The sequence below is a fragment of the Wyeomyia smithii genome, chromosome 3, assembly GCF_029784165.1.
Source record: "Wyeomyia smithii strain HCP4-BCI-WySm-NY-G18 chromosome 3, ASM2978416v1, whole genome shotgun sequence".
NCBI classification, from domain to species: domain Eukaryota; kingdom Metazoa; phylum Arthropoda; class Insecta; order Diptera; family Culicidae; genus Wyeomyia; species Wyeomyia smithii.
Window position 1 is genome coordinate 187,821,653 of NC_073696.1, and position 13,944 is coordinate 187,835,596.

The window sequence follows — 13,944 nt, forward strand, 5'->3', positions numbered from 1 at the left end:
CAGAGATGGCTGGACCGATCTTCATGAAATTAATTGCAAATGAGAGGTCTAGTTGCCCCATAAGACCCTATTGGATTTCATTGCAATCGGATTGTTAGTTTAGAGGTTATGTTTAAAAATGTGAAAATCACGAAACATCATTATCTCAGAAACTACTCAACCGATTTTAACAAAATTGGATTTAAATGAACAAGCTACTTAAAAAACCCTTAACTTTTGAGTTTCATGAAGATTGAACGTGTGGTTCAGAAGTTATTTAAAGAAATGTGTTCTAAAAAGTGTTTAATCTCACTCATGTTTCTCAGAGATGGTTGAACCGATTTCCACAAAATCAGTGTCATATGAAAGGTCTAATTACCCCATAAGACCCTATTGATTTATTTTGCAATTGGACTATTACTTTGCCTGTTATGTTTAAAAATGTGGAATCCAGCTTTGAAAAGAAACATATTCCGAAGACTACTTAAACTTACTCACTTTTCTCAGAGATGGCTGAACCGATTTCCTCGAAATTAGTGTCAAATGAAAGGTCTAGCTGCCTCATAACACCCTATTGAATTTGTCTGTAACTTCATTATCTCAGAAAGTACACAACCGATTTGAGCAATATTGGTGTCAAATGATCGGGCTAGTTAAAGGTTGATTGATGAATTTTATAGTGATTAAACACGTGGTTCAAAAATTGTGGAAAGAAACATGTTCCGGTGACTTTTCAAATTCACTCGTTTTACCAAAAATGGCTGGACTAAATTAAACAATTATAGTGTCAAATGAAAAGTTTGGCTTTCCTATAGGTTCCCATTTTATTTGACTATAACCGTATTTTTATTCCAACCGTTATGTATTGAATTATAAAAACAACGAAAGTCTATTATTTCAAAGATCAGGAGACTTATTAGAACATATCTAGTGTCATTTGAACGGGTTGTCTCTCAAACTCACAAGTAAGAAATTCCATAGCAATTTGATATGTGGTTCAAAAGTTATGAAAAGAAACGATATTCAAAGACTATTTAAAACTGTAACTGCTTTGATCAAAACATATGGCCACAACAAAATTTAAATTTGGTATTGTGCTATTCGTACGTTCCCGGTATTGCTCGTGATTGAAGTGTACGAAAGTCAAAGTCATTTCTTTTATTTCGCTATTTCTTCAGCACGAATATTTAACTCCTAATTAATAATTTTTTTAACTTTTTGTCTTTCTCCTAGAAAGGTATAGCAATCACTTGCAAAACCGAAGATATGAAAGTGCTCCAAAGGGCCGAATGGCATATATCACTCGACTCAGTGCGACGAGCTGAGCATTTTCTGTATGTGTGTGTGTATGTGCAGATTTTTATTTTCACTCACTTTTCCCAGAGATGGCTGGACCGATTTTAATGAAATTATATGCAAATGAAAGTTCTAGTTGCCCCATAAGACCCTATTAAATTTTATTGTAATTGGATTTTTATTTTAGAGGTTATGTTTAAAAATGTGAAAATCACGGAACATCAATATCTCAGAAACCACCTAACCGATTTCAATAACTTTTGAATTTTATATAGATTGAATATGTGGTTCAAAAGTTATGAAACGAAACGTCTTCTGAAGACTGTTTAATTTCACTCATGTTTCTCAGAGATGGCTGGACCAATTTCTACAAAATCAGTGTTATATGAAAGGTCTAGTTACCCCATAAGACCCAATTGATTTTTTTTGCAATCGGACTATTACTTTGCCTGTTATGCTTAAAAATGTGAAATCTAGCTATGAAAAGAAACATATTTCGAATAATACATAAACTCACTCACTTTTCTCAGAGATGGCTGAACCGATTTTCACGAATTTGGTGTCAAATGAAAGGTCTAGCTGACTCATAACACCCTATTTAATTTTACTGTAATCGAACTGTAACTTCGTCTGTAATGTACCGAATTGTGAAAATCACGAAACTTCATTATCTCAAAAAGTACACAACCGATTTGATCAATAGTATTATCAGATGAACGGGCTAGTTAAAGGTTAACTGATGAATTATGATCGAACACGTGGTTTCAAAGTTTGGCTGCCCTATACGTTCCCATTTCATTTGATTATAATCGAACTAAGGAACCGTTATGTATTAAATTGTTGATAAAACAACGAAATTCTAGTTTCTCAAAGATTACACGACTTATTTGAACACAAATAGTGTCATACGAACGAGTCATCTCTCAAGCTTACAAATAACAAACTTCATAACAATTTGATATAAGTTTGAATGAGAAAGGCTGGGTCTGACCGCTAGGTGGATTAATTTCGGTTTTTTTTTAATTATAGCGTGAAACGAAAGAATATTAAATCTTCAATAATTTTTATGGTCCTGCTAAGAGGCCATCCACATACCACGTGGACAGATTTTTAACGATTTTGACCCCCCCTCCTCCCCCTCCGTGGACAACTGCCCATATAAATTTTGGAAAAATTGTATGGACCGTGGACATTAGCCAACCCCCCCCCCATATATTTTGAATGCCAGCATCCCAAAACGTTTGTGTGTTGTGAAAACAAGGCAGCTTTTCATCAGAGGAAGTGCCAGCTGATGTATCTACTACTGATGTTGCCCGCTGTCGCACAAAGGCAGCTTTTTACTAGAGAAAGTGCCGCTGCTGCTCCTGCTAAGTAAGGACTGTTTCAGTCGTTGCCTAGAACTCATATTACTAGTTTAGGCTGAAGCAGGCTCTTATAGAGGCCAAATAGCACATTCCCGATTCTTCTTCTTCAATATCGCACGCTTAGCCTTGGGGCTAATAGCGGTCTCGATCAACTAGATTATAGTTGAGAGAATTCGTTATCGATATTGTTTTTGGCACATTTTGCATGTGTAGGATAAGTACAACGATACACCGTGCCCCAGTGCTGAGTCGAGAAAATTTCCAGCTCGAAAAGTTCCTTGACTCGATCGGGAATCGAACCCGACATCACAACCGTGTGGGAGAGCTAGCCGACCGACATCGCTAACCACAGAGCCACGGGGACCATTCCCGATTCACTAGGCCTATAATTCCCTCTGCCCTGTTTGTAAGCATTAAGCGACCAATTAGAGGTCGAATTCTGTGTTTTAACAAGGCTTGACAATTTTCAACAGTACAATAGTTCGAATATTCAAATTACAATTTTGGGATAGCCGAGCTTCCTGAGAGACGTAGTTTTATGTCAAAATATTTGTAAGCATCAATAACCTTTTTCAAAAGTCATTTTTCACTTATTAGTTTAGATTCAAAAAAAAAAAATAATAATAGCATATAATAACATCTTTGAACCGTAAGATTATTTATGGAAAGTTTCGGTCAAATAAAAAATGACAATTAAATGATTAAATCGGGACATTTTGTAAAGAATTTCTTTACTTTAACCAACAAGCTTAAAACCTCTTGGTATCTTCCGCTATTCCTATCTTAAAAACAAGTGTTTTCGTTTTTATCACAGAAAGAATTCGATGTTTTTGTACTCAAAAACACCTCTATGTGATGCTTTGCACAGTTTTTACTGAATTTTTTGTTACGTTCACCGTAAATTACCGGGTTAAAAAAATTGAGTCCTGAAATAATTATACCTGGGAAAGCAAAAGCTTTTGGTCGCAGTCAGGCTTGTCGTGTCTTCTCAGGGAATCACTAGCGTGTAGGAGAATATCTTTCACTGCGAGAGCAACTGTTCTCTCACTGGTGGGCAAAGTTAGAAGAGAGCAGCGTTGTTTGCTTTGCATCTCAAAACTAAAAAAGATATAAATCCAGCTGCCTGTCTCGCATGTTTGCTTGCTGTACTTTTGTGTATTCCAACTAGAGTGATTCACAACTCTTGTTTCGCTCAGCTGTGGTATGAGCAGCAAGTGTACAGTAAGGTCTTTTTTACACGGTTTTCTTTACGCGGGTTACTTTTCTTATTTACTTAAAAACGATACAAGATATCGACCTCATTTCAATCACCTTTTCCGTTTTAGGCAAAAGGTAATTATATATCAGTTTTCAAAAAAAATCACAATTTTTGGTGTAAATACTGAAAATTTAAAATGTTAAAGTTTGGTCTTCAGATTGATCAGTATCATATTCCAACGAGGTTCAAACATTTTAAGACGATTTTATTCGTTATTTTTGCAACTCAAAAAAGTATTTTTGATTTCGAAGTTAGGCACCTGAATTTGAAAATCTAGTAATTCAACCAGGGAAAACCAGGGAAAAGTGGTCAGGTTTTGAGCGCTTATTTTTCAGTCATTTATAATCAGGTTTTCGAGGTTTTGGCACCAATCGATCAGAAATTCTTTTACGGTTAAATTTATGTAACAAAAACAAACTATTGTTTAAAATACACTATTGAAAAACTGGTAATTAATATCGATTGTTTAAATCATACTGCGCAGCCAATCACTACCTCTCTTCCCAGGCACAGTCGACACTAACGGATACAATCAATCTGACTTTGTTGTTATTGTTGTTGTCACTTTCTGTTTCCGATGCTTATTTGCGTTCCTTGTCATTTCATCATCTACTTAGCCCCTCCTTCTTTCCAACTAAATGACGAAGCCTTGGTATAAAAGGAACATTTCACCCCATCAGTTTCATTACTAAACCATACCGATTACATACGGACGCTAGGTGTTAGCAGCTGAAAGGAGGAAAGACAAAAGAGTACCGGTCATCTCGTGCCGGTTTCACCCGTAATGCTGGTGGCTGTTAGTAGAACATGGCTACTGCAAAATATTAAAATGGTTGGAATTCTGGACGGACTAACCAGCAAACAGGAATATAATCAGCAACTGGCACCTTTTGGTGCCTCGAAGTTTTGTAAAAGAAGCGTTGCAATTCCCTCTACTATTTGTTTAAATGTAATATAAGAATACGGTAGTTAACGTCATGCGGTCGTGTCTTGAATACCACCCTTCTACTATTTTACGCGATCTAATACAAATTTAGAACGCATCCCTCGTGTAGAAAAGACCTCACTGTATAAATTCTTCTACGAGCGGCAGAAACACAGTACAAAGTAGAAGAAGAAGTGTGGTGCAAAAAAATGCTATAAACAGCGCTTCTGTTGGGGAAGAAGTGAGCGGTGAATATTCACTCTGCTCTGTACACATATTGAATAGAATAACAAATCTGGTCGCGAGAACATAAAAAAGCATAATCTAACGAGATATGATCATGTGACTCCGTAAAAAATATAGGCATTTGAAGTCGAATCGCAAAAAATATTTGATGCCGCAAAAAATGTTTGATGATTCTGAGATATTTAGAAACATTTTTTTCCAATTGGGTTATTTAGCTATAGGGTAACGACCCCATAATTCGCCAACTTTATCCGAGTACCCAAAATTCGCCCATCTTTTTTATTGTTCGCAATATAGTGTCAACTCTTAGAACCGTGTTTAAACATAAAAAACAAACAGCTAAGATTGAAAATAAATTATTATTTGGCATAATTCAATAACAAACTCCGTAAACAATTTGTTAATTAGTGGGTGGGCGAATTATGGGGTCAGGCGAATTATGGGTCCCTTATCCTACATGGTTTTCTGATTTACATAAATCAGCTAAAAGAATGTTATTTTGAGAGTAAAATGTGATTTTTGAACATGTACCTTTATCGTTGTTCTTCGATTTTCTTAATGAAAAATAAAACTCTCCCGAAATCTGTTGAATGACAGCTGGTACATGGGTGAAATGTCGTTCAATGGATTTCGAACAATTTTAATTCATGATTCAAAAATTATAGGACAACGATACCAATTTCTGATAAATCACGTTTTGATAAGAAAATGCAGCTTTTTCAAATGATATTTAAAAACTGGTATAGCTAAAGACCCAATTGCGTAAAATAATAATGTTTTAGGATAAGATTGATATTATTCAAAAAGAGTATGAATAAAAAAAAATTCCTATTTAGTAGACCGTCATCACCGTAGAGTAAGTAACTTTCATACTGCAGGATAAACCATTCCAGGCCATGCTTATGCCATACTTACCACAATTAGACAGATAAAAAGCGATACAGCTATGTATTATCATCTATGCGAGGGTAGAAAATTTAACAAAAATCAATACAGAGGAGTCGAATATGCAATATTTTTTATCACTAACTACGCTCGTTCCATCAAAACAGCCAATGTTCCGTGAGGGCAACCATGACGTCAATCTGATATTAAGCTGCATTTACCGACCATAGACAAGCGGAATCTGCGAACATCATTACCGTAGGGTTAACGGGATTGTTGCAAGTACGTAGGCATTGCGTACCACTAACTGAGAGTAGTGATGCATTTTTTTTCTAATTCGAAGTTGCTCCGATAGATAGCTAGGGTGTTATCTAGATAGAACCGTAGCAACTGTGGCACTGATGTGGCGAAATGGAGAATACTATCAGAGAAAAGACGTGCTGGGCAATGTAAGAGAAACGCATACCGGATGGACCCTCTTAAAACCTTGCGGGGGAAATTGAATAATGTGAAGTGCACATAATGGGAGAAAATTGTTTGGCCCTTTTGACACTTCCATCGGAACGTTTCGTTTACGGTATAGACTGCAGTAGTAGATATAGATGATGCTGCTGATGGGTGGCTGATAATTCTCGATCGTAATGAAATAGGAACAATGTGTTCGAGCCATGTCAAAAATATTAATAATGTTTTAAATATGTAGAAGGTTATGTAGCCAAAGTTTATGATTTTCTAGTAAATTTTTAATCTCACATTTTGACTTCACGATAAGTTTCGAATAAGTTTGTTTCGAATTCATCGAAACATTTCCATTGGACCACAAAAATGTACTGTGGGTTTTACCATGCTGAACACATTGGAAATTTAATTTGAAGATTTGACCAAGGACTTCGATTATTATTATTATGTTTAAATTCATGTTGTAAGAAATAATATGAGCATGTTATGTCAAGCGGGGAAGATTTCAAATGCTAATATCCATATTCATTGGCAATGAAAATAGAATAAAACGACTTTCGCAATGCAATTATTGTCACTCGGCGTTTGTCCATTAACTGGTACGATTGTGTGCGACCTTCGAAACAAATAGAACAGGTAGCCAAATTTGCAAGAGTTTTCCTAGTTCGTTCAGATATCCCGTATAAAATCGTTAAATAGTTGTAAAAATACATATACAAAATATCAGCAACTCTCTTACGAATTAGTTCCAACTTTTTGCATTCGCACTGGTATGAAAGATCATTTCGCTCAAAATGATGATCAAGAACAGTGTGATTAGCTTTCGTCCACCGCCAAAAACGGAAGAACGTAAACTCCTATTGAGGATACTTCATTTAAGTACTTACTCTACTTTACTTTGTCGGCCGATGGACCGTTTGCCTGTCTAGGGCCGAAAGAATTAGTGATGTCTAACTTCTCTTGTCTTGAGCAGCCGTTCTCTAGTCACCTCGTATACCAGCAGATCATGTATCTTCTTCCACCGATTGCGAGGCCTATTGATCGTAGCTTTTACGCTCAAAAGCCCATGCTTAATGTCTGTAAAGGGCTACCGGGTGGATCAGCATCTTATACAGCACTAGGTGTATGAAAGTTTGCAAACTACGGGCCCTTAGGCTACGTAGTCCGTAGGAGGCCAGCTGTAATTCGTCGTTTCACCACTTCAGCACATACACCACCGGAATTCTCACGCTCCCTAAAAGCTACTCGATATAAGGCAACCTCGTAACTCGATATAACGTAAGTTTTACCTCGATATAACGTAACGCAACTTATGTCTCGCCAGCTATCCGCCCACATGATTCTGATCCCTTCTGCGCCATACGGCTCAACTTTATTAGTTTTGTCGGGACATCGCGTTTCTTTTCACTGAGTCATACGTCCCCCTGAAATCTACAAACAGATGATGAGTCTGAAAGTTATACTCCCGGAGCTTATCAAAGATCTGTCGCATGATGAACATTTGATCATTTGATCCTTTGAGGAACGCCCCTGTCGAAAACCATCCTGGTATTCGCCGACGAAGGATTCCGCTAACGGTCTTAATCTGGAGAACAGGATACGGGAGAGCATTTTGTTTGCGGAGTTAAGCAACGTATTACCTCGATAGTTGCAACAATCCAGTCGAAAGCCCTTCTTGTAGATAAGGCATACGACGCCTTCCAACCAGTCGTTTGGAATTTGTTCATCCACCCAGATCCTCAGTATGATCAGGTAGATCGCATAGTACAGCCGCTCGCTTTCCGCTTTTAGAAGTTCGACCGTTACTTCATAACACACCTACTGCAGTTAAAGCAGAACGAGAAGTCGATGCTACAAACAGATAAACAAGTTATTGGATAAGTGACCGTATATGCGTGTTAAGAACTAAAGGCAATTTTTACAATTAGGTACCACCAGATGTGTACGCATCGACCAATGATAACCCGATGACTAGTAAAAAGAATTTTATGAGCTCTTTGAAAAGACGTACAGTGAGTGCCCAGGACATGACATCAAGATCGTCATCGGAGATGCAAATGCGCAGGCTGGGCAGGAAGATTTCTTTCGCCCTGCAATTGGTAGAGAAAGTTTCTGTTCTACTACGAATGATAATGTCCTGAAGCATCAATATTACTGCAGCCAGAGGTGTGGCTGTCTAACACTTATTTCGCACGCCAGAATATTCGTAAGCCCAAGCTAATTGGGTTGCTTGCTATCAGATCGACCGTGTTCTAGTAGAAGAACATCTAGCGGTTATCAACTGAAGGAGTGGCTGCAGAGTACTTGCAGAAAGTTAATTAGCGAATTGAAAGGGACCTGAACGAACGGAGGAAAAATATCCACAGTATAATCAGTACCACGGCGCGAGAAGTGTTGGATACAACTGCGACATCTACGACCAAGTGGTTTGACGCTGAGTGCCAGCGAGGGACGGAAGAACCGTACCAGAGTCCACATGTTGGCTACGGCTGTGACAGGTCAGAGTGGAAGGAGTCTATCGTCGGAAGAACCGTCAGCATTGGGAGTGTGTTCTTGCGGAGGTGGGACCCAGGGTACGATACGAAGTGCTTTTACAAGAAGATTAACGGAATCAGGAATCGAAGCGGGTCAGCCCCTGTCGTGTTCAACGAGAGGGAGGGGAACCTGATTACCGATAAACATTCAAGTGTGGCGTTAAGCGGCGAGGTAAACAGAGGTATCGGAAGGAGCAGGATGAATATTGAGAATGATGGACAAGCTGTGGTGGGTCCATGGACGAGATGAAGAAAGCAGAGCTTAGAAACTGCAAGGCAACTGGGGAAGATGACTTTCCCGCCAACCTTTTCAAAGCCGGGAGCGAACAGCTGTATCGTGCCATACATCGGAGCATGTTGAGAGTGTGATCTGATGAAGAATTGCTCCCGGACTGGTTGGAAGGTCTCATATGCCCGATTTACTGGACTGTAGCTTTGAAGTGGTGTTGAACGGTGAGGAAAGTAGGAGAGTCGTCGAGGGGAACAGGATAGAAATTGGAGGACGTTCAAGCTGTGGACCCACAAAGCCGCTGGAAGGACGGCTTACCGGCCGAACTTTTCATAGTCGGGAGCGAGCGGCTGTGTAGTGCAGTTCACTAGATTATCCTAAGGGTATGGTCTAAGAAACAACTATCTACGGACTGGTTGGAAGGATTCAAATGCCCTATCTACAAGAAGGGACGTAGACTAGACTGTAGTAATTATCGAGGCATAACTCTCCTCAATTCCGCTTACAAATTCTCTCCCGTATCCTCTTCCAGCGACTGAGGCCGTTGCAAGAAGCCTTTGTTGGAGAATACCAATGCGGTTTCCGAGTGGGGCGATCTACAACGGACCAGATGTTTACCTTGAGACAGATCCTCGACAAGTTTCGAGAACACAACTTGCAGACACATCATCTGGTTATTGACTTCAAGGCGAAGTACGATACAGTGAAACACAACCAGCTGTGGCAAATAATTAATAAAATAAAAACGGTTTCACATCATGCGTCAGGATAGCGGGTGAACCATCATCACAAAGTCTCACGTGCTTCTGGGCTTCGCGGATGACATTGATAGAATTGGTGTTAACCGTAAAGCAGTTGAGGAGGCCTTTACGGCTCTCAAAAGGGAAGCTGCGAGAACTTGACTCACCATTAACACTGCCAAAACGAAAAGCGTGGTAGCTCTGCGGTTGTTGGTGCTGCGGTGGAGATGCTTTCGAAGTGGTCGACGAATTTGTTTATCTTGGTACTCTCGTGACATGTGACAACGAGGTGAGTCGCGAGGTGAAGAGACGGATTGCGGCAGCGAATAGGGCTTATTACGGATTGCGTAGTTGGCTTTGATCCCCTAGCCTACAAATCCGTACAAAATTTGCGCTCTATAGGACTCTGATCCTCCCGGTGGTGCTCTACGGACATGAATCGAGATCGTGGAAGGAGGCCGATCGACGAGCGCTTAGGGTCTTCCAGCGTGAATTTCTGCGGTCAATACTACTGCGGTGTGGCACAGGCGCATGAATCACGAGCTGTACGAAGTTTATAAACACGCTGATATTGCCAAGCTGATGAAACACGGCAGGTTACATTGGGCTGGCCACGTAGCACGGATGGCGGATGAGCGACTGGCAATGATAATATTTAGCAGAGAACCGATGACTTCGAGGCAGACCGTAGGCGAATACCTATGTGGTTTTAGAGGGGGGCGCACCACTACGGACCAAATGTTCACCTTACAAAAAATTCTCGATTCAATTTGACAGATCATATATTCATAAACTTCGGGGTAGCGTACGATTCAGTTAAGAGAAATGAGTTATGGTGGATTTTTCTCGAACGTGTTTTCTCAATAAAACTGATTAGCCTGATACGAGCCACTCCACATCAAGCGTTAGGATAGCGAGACAGTTGAAGGTACGTTCTCTTCGTCTGTGACTTTCCGCAGTGTCAGCTTGATGGTGTCTACAAATCGTTTCGCCAGCTCGTTTGACTATGGTAGGAGGCAGTTTGAATGTGAATGATTCCAGATGTCTCTTGAAATTGCTTGCATATGCCTAACCATTGTCTTAGGTTTTCCAAATCATGCGAAGTCTCTCAAGAATCGACATGGCGCATTGATAAATAATGTTGGAAGATTTCTTGCTACTTGCTGAAACAATTGACGATGACAAATGAAATTATTTTCAAGGACCTGCTATTTTCGGCAACGGCTGAGATTGGATCTGAAAACGTTAGAACTTAAGAGGCGGTTAAGGAGAGCGTTTTGTGTTTGATCGCGGTCCGCTTCTGTTGCAGTGACGATAATGAAGTCGTCCAGGAAAGACTCAACTTCTTCAATGCAAGCGATCAGGTTGCTCTTTAGCTATTGGATTACGCCGGGTGTAGATTCTGCTTCTTCATAGAGTCAATCAATTGAACTGGAACAGATCTCGAAGTGTGTTGATAGCCAGGAGTTTTATGATAGTCTTATTGAACTACTCTAAGGCAAATCTTTAAATACCGTCTAAACCGATTGAAATATTCTAAAAGAAGTTAAATATGGTATAAGTAAATGTACAAAAGCAATAAATCGTGATCTAGAGAAGCATTCTCAGTCCAATGTTCCAGCAAAAACATTTCAACTAATGTGCAATTAATTCAAACAGAAATAGAATTAGCCCAATTTTCTGCCAGACTCACCCACTGTCATTGGCACCCTACCGAATTCCTACGCACAGGTCGTGTCTTTTCGCTGACCGCGTTGTTAGTGTTTGTGGTGGCGATGGTGATATCCCTAGGTTAGGCTAGAGTATTACGTTAATTTGAACGTGTGATAACGACAGTTAATTATTTGACATTAATGTTACTCTTCGTCGATCTGCCGTCGTCATCGTCATCGTCGTCGTCGTCGTTGTGCTATATTGCCTGGTGAACTCGTTTCTCACTAAACCAGGAGTCGATGTGTGTGCGGGAGCTCGCCTCGCGTTTGTGATTGTGTGCTTTGCTTCAAAAAGGGTGGCTTTGGCATAGATACCGCATGCACGATAGCAACCCACCACCCCCTCGCTAGTCGAGCAACAGCAGCAGCTCCATAGCAGAAGGCTCATCTAATACAGTTTCTTCGATGTCTGTCTCTTTCTAGTAGGATTTTTGCTGCTGGTCCTTCTGCCAGCATTCCTTCGATGAGTTGGGACGAAATTGCAGAAAAGGATCGTACATCTGCGGGAAAGGCAGAGACCAGTCGTGTGGTCTCTGCAGAAAAATAGTTTGAATACGTGTTATCGTCAGGATTTTCGTGACTATCGTGTGATTAGTGTTATAGGATAGGCACAAGTGACGAAATTGGTTGAAGATTTTTATCACAGATTAACTTCGAACATCACTGAGGATAGAAAAATGTCGAAAAGTTTGGCGAACTCGCAATTCGCATTCGATTACGACGCGCTGCTCTGCTGATGGATCCGCGGAATGAAGACGTGTGGTAGTGTGTAGCGTGGTGGAATGTGTGAGTGTCAATGTGTCGGCTGGTGGGGCAGAGAAAAGCTTTTGTGTGCAGCCCGTGAAAATTTTCTCGGTTTTTCACCAACATACTGGAAGCGGAATCCAAATGTGTGTCCCGATAAATTGGCTTTTTTGGCAGGAAAAATTTGAAAAGTGTACAAATTTTACCGAAACATTCCGGATTAACGTGTGCTGTATCTTTTGCGAATGAAAAAAGTGAAATTCGGCAGCAGGAAAATTGTTAAAAGCTCGAAGAAGGTCGATCTTCAAGTGTCGACGAAGAAAAAAGATGGAGAGTAGAGGAAAGAATCAATCTGCATGTGTTTTTTTTTCGTTGAAAAATGAATAAAATAATGGTGAAAAATATACAATTGGTTCAGGTTGCCGTTCAGCGTACATATTTAAGCATGGAAGATGCGTTTGACAACCTTATCGGAATTGAATCATGAATCAAAAACCAGCTGTGAAATGGAACTGATATCGAAGCTTTATCCACCATAGCATACAATGGTAAATTTTATTCATTTACTATCTTTTCGTTGATAATAGGATTGGGGCTTTCTTTTCTCGATGTCACAGAGAAAAAAAAAATTCGATACTAGAAAAAATGAAAGGCTGCTACTTTGCCTTGGTGAGAGAATATACGAAAGTAAGTGAACTTCACCATCCGAATAGATTGGAGGGGTAACGAGGAAAACTCAAGTGAAAAATCAATATGTTGAAAATGGAAGATAATTATTATTAATACTGTTATCTCTTGGTTTGGATATTATTGTTGAAGAAAGGGGATTGGGATTCCTAGGAAACTACTAGCGACATTAGCTTAAGGTTATCCAAAGGCCAGCAGCAGCAGCAGGCATAGGTGCCCCCGTTTTGGACGAACCAGTCAGTAACAGCTGTGACCTCCTTTATTGTCTATTTAGTTTCCTACTTCACCCGCTGTGATTGTCATGCACTACGGTTGGGGCCGGAAATGTCATATACACTCTGAAGTTCAGGTTGATGGTGGTTGCAAGTGAAACAGGATGTTATCAGCGTATTACAGTTATTAATTGATGACGATAACTTGCGTGCTGTGTGATAAAACTTGAAATCCAAATCTAGTTGGAAGAGAATGAATTGTAGTATAAATGACTCATTGGCTGAAACAAAGACTAACAGAAAAACGGAAGTCCCAGGAGTTTTGGAAAGAAAACGGATTTTACAAGATAGTCGCAGATGATGTGTGTGTTATAAATGATATTTCACAATACTTGCAACCCGTATGATTCTATAGAGTTGAAAGCGTGAGTCCCCAATTTTTCAGACGAAGTGCTAATAATCTAATCCAATCCAATAATAAATCAGTGAATTATTAGTATTATTGTCTTCACGAATAATGACATGAATTGTAACCTGCTCGTGTCACTATTCATTATTATACATCACATTTTCTGAATCTTATACCCATAAACGTTTGGTCTGAAAGGCCTTTCAGACATTTTACACTCCATTAGTTCGACAGCCTTTTGCATCTAAATTCATAATTTGAACGA

The 13,944-nt window shown here is 39.6% G+C and overlaps 1 protein-coding gene across 12 annotated transcripts in view; it reads left to right on the forward strand.

Annotated features, from left to right (window-relative positions):
• Positions 1 to 12,075: 12,075 nt before the first annotated feature.
• Positions 12,076 to 13,944, forward strand: part of LOC129732766 (regulating synaptic membrane exocytosis protein 2) — a 113,198-nt gene continuing 111,329 nt past the window's right edge. For 3 of the 12 annotated variants that reach the window (XR_008729349.1, XM_055693970.1, XM_055693979.1), the window contains exon 1: positions 12,076 to 12,919. The gene's annotated coding sequence lies outside the window, so the exon portion shown is untranslated. The remainder of the gene's footprint in view (positions 12,920 to 13,944) is intronic. The other 9 variants (XM_055693974.1, XM_055693975.1, XM_055693976.1 and 6 more) reach the window with 4 other exon arrangements.